Source organism: Mandrillus leucophaeus, unplaced genomic scaffold, assembly GCF_000951045.1.
Source record: "Mandrillus leucophaeus isolate KB7577 unplaced genomic scaffold, Mleu.le_1.0 Scaffold202, whole genome shotgun sequence".
NCBI classification, from domain to species: Eukaryota; Metazoa; Chordata; class Mammalia; order Primates; family Cercopithecidae; genus Mandrillus; species Mandrillus leucophaeus.
The window spans coordinates 2,311,998-2,315,307 of NW_012102055.1; the positions used below are offsets into that span (position 1 = coordinate 2,311,998).

Here is a 3,310-nt window from a genome sequence, read left to right on the forward strand (position 1 = left end):
GGGGAGGCTGAGGCAGGAGAATGGCATGAACCTGGGAGGCGGAGCTTGCAGTGAGGGGAGACCGCCCCACTGCACTCCGGCCTGGGCGACAGAGCGAGTCTCCGTCTTGAAAAAAAGAAAAAAAAAGAGAGAGAGAGAGAGAGATTTCACTACAAAGAATTCATGATAATGTATATATCCATATAAGTATATTCATAAAATGAAAAAACTGGCTTCAATTAACGTTTTACATAAATTATTTTTAGTTTTCAACGATTTGGATAATTGAATCTGTCATTGTATTTTGATAGTTTTGTTTTTATTTCATTCTTGCTTTATTTAGTGTTTCGTTTAGTCTTTGACCTGTTAAAGACCTGATTTTGAAATTATTCAACTGCCAGGTAGAGATTATGACTAGCGCTAGCATGGAACCAAGGCTGCACATAGTAGCCCATTGCTGCATTATTTTCCCCTGGCTTTAGCTAGCCATCAACTCACCTCTGGAATGTAAACTCAAGCTTGGCCTGTATGTGTATGTGTGTGTGCCTATGGATGTGGATGAGCGTGATTTCTATAATGATTTGCAATTCCCACTACCACAATCCAAATGTCAAAACTTCTCCAAGGGGGCAAAGGGAGAGAATAAATTAATATGAATTTTAAATAAATCACAGAGCCTGAAGGAACTGCTTCATGATGGGCATATAACTCAGAACCAAGTGCAATCAGTAAAGACCAGGAAAAGCCAACACGGCGTTTCCTTCAACTAGGACTCATGGATGTCATGCTTGCCAGCCAAAGTACAGTAGACTATGGTCTAATGCCAATACAAAGGCCATCCAGGGAATCCTGATGGCCCATTAAGCTGCCCTGGATGTCTGAGCCACAGGGCACTTTCCCCCTTTGCTTTGGAGAACATGAGCTTCATCTGAATGAGGTCCTATTTCTGGGCCTTACACTGCAGGAGTCCAAGAACACATTCTCTCAAGATACAGTGTTCCCAAAAGAGCATAGGCCCAGGGTGAGAAAACCCAGGTTCAAGTTCTACCACCCACAGGCTGTCTCCCAGGTTGTTTCCCCATGAAGTGCCGTAACAAGTGGGTTTTCAGGTCCCTTCTACCAGTTCCAAGTCTGTTTCTATAGATTAAACCTCAAAAGAGTTGACAGGAATCGAATCAATAAATGTGATTTAATAAATGTGTTCAGAACACAACATTGAATAACCTGCCCAGGATTCAGATTGAGAAACTGGAACTCAAATATAGAGCAGGTTTGGAGAAATCCTCTGACTACCCTATACCAGGGGTTCCCAAATCTGGCTGGAATGACCAGTGGCACTCGTTAAATATGTTTAAGCTTCTGGACCCCACTTGAGGTCCAGGGTAGGGCCTGAACATCTGTATTTTAAAATTCATTTATGAAATTTTAAATGGATGAATCTCTTACATGGTTAAATAATTGTGTGTGTGTTTGTGACAGAGTCTTGCTCTGTCACCCAGGCTGGAGTGCAATGGCACAATCTCAGCTCACTGCAGCCTCCGCCTCCCAGATTCAAGTGATTCTCCTGCCTCAGCCTCCCGAGTAGCTGGAACTACAGGCGTGTGCCACCACACCCAACTAATTTTTGTATTTTTTTAAGTAGAGACAGGGTTTCACAATGTTGGCCAGGCTGGTCTCGAACTCCTGACCTCAAGTGATCTGCCTGCCTCGGTCTCCCAAAGTGCTGGGATTACAGGTGTGAGTCACTGCACCCAGACCACAGTTAAATAATTTTTTTAAAGATATAAAAAGACGTTCTGTTAAAAGTCTCCTTCCCACCTCTGTCTCCCAATTGCCCAGTTCCTACTCACTTATCCCCCTCAGGTAGCCAGTGTCATTGGGGCATGTGCCTATGTGTGTGTCTGTATGTGTGTCTTTGTGTGTGTCCTGAAATTCTTTTTATGCAAGAAAAAAAAAAAAAAAAAACTCTACTCTTCTCCCTTTTTAAAAAACTAAATGACAATAACATACTTTTTTCCACTGCACAGTATTCCATTACATGGAGGAAGCACCTGTTTCCTATTAATGAGCATTTATTTGGTTCCAGGCTTATTGCAGATCCTGCTGCAGTGAGTATATTTGCAGGCATGCCATTGCAAATGTGTACCTGCTGGAGTGTACCTGTTGCAGTATACCTGTTGCAGTGAGTATCTTTACAGGCATGCCATTTCATACCTGCTGGAGTGCATCCTATAATAAATTCCTCGAAGTGGCCTTCTGAGTCAAAGAGCACACACATTTATAACTTGAAAAAATGTTGACAAATTGCGTATTTTTTTAAACAGCTCCTATGTGATTTTAACACATTACTCAATCTGTGGGAGGGGAGACCATGCCCTGGACCAGTGCTTCTTAGTCTTCAACATTTAACTTTTTAAACTGCAAATCACCTAGGGAGCTTGTTAAAATGCAGATTCTAATTCTGGAGTTCTAGGATGGGCCTACGAATCTGTATTTCTAGCAAGCCCCCAGGTGATGCCAATACTGCTGGTCCATGGACTGCACTTTGAGTATCAAGACCCTAGAGGACACATAGTGAGCCTAATTCCCAGGTGTCAGCTGCCATGCCATGAAGGCAATTACACTTAACATGCCCAACACCTAAATTCCAGTCCCGGGACAGTAATTCACTAGCTGAGGGGCCTTGCCCCAAATTCCTACATTTTTTGAGCCTCAGTCGCCTTATCTGTAAAACAGGTGCGGTAAAGATAAGTCTGTAAGGATTAAATAACACCGGTACATCTCAAAAACAATGTGCTGAGCAAAAGAAGCCGGACAATAGAATACTTGCTGTAAGATTGTATTTTTGTGGAACTGTAGAATAGGCAAAGTCAATCTATGGTGATAGAAATCAGAACGGGTGCCTCTGGTCTGGGGCAAAGGGGACTAACTGGGAAAGGGGAGGAGAGAACTTTCAGGGGTAGTGGAAATATCTCACTTGTTTTGTGGTAACACGGGTATATACATTTGTCAAAACTCACTGAATTATGCACTTAAAATATGTGCATTTTATAACATGCAAGTTATATCTAAATTTAAAAACAGATGAAAAGTAAATGATACAACTTAGTGTAAACTGACGTGTCATCAAAATAGAAGCTAGTCTTAACTTAAGGAAATGTGCCACCTGCATGCATGGATGAGGTCATCGATCGACAGGGGACCAGAGACGGACCTCCACCCCTGCGTGGGTAGCAGCGTGCTCCCAGCCCCGCGCCCCCGGGGCAGCCCACGCCCTGCCTCGGTTTCCCCCTATAGCCGCCGCTTACTTGCTCCGGAACTCGTCCAGCGC

The 3,310-nt window shown here is 43.4% G+C and overlaps 1 protein-coding gene across 4 annotated transcripts in view; it reads right to left on the bottom strand.

Moving 5' to 3' along the window:
- BFSP1 (beaded filament structural protein 1, filensin) overlaps positions 1–3,310 on the bottom strand; it is a 95,398-nt gene that overhangs the window by 36,757 nt on the left and 55,331 nt on the right. The window contains exon 1 of one of the 4 annotated variants that reach the window (XM_011979471.1): positions 3,288–3,304. The exons of the other annotated variants lie outside the window; for them this stretch is intronic. The gene's annotated coding sequence lies outside the window, so the exon portion shown is untranslated. Of the gene's footprint in view, positions 1–3,287; positions 3,305–3,310 lie in introns of those variants that run through there. 4 annotated transcript variants of the gene reach the window in all.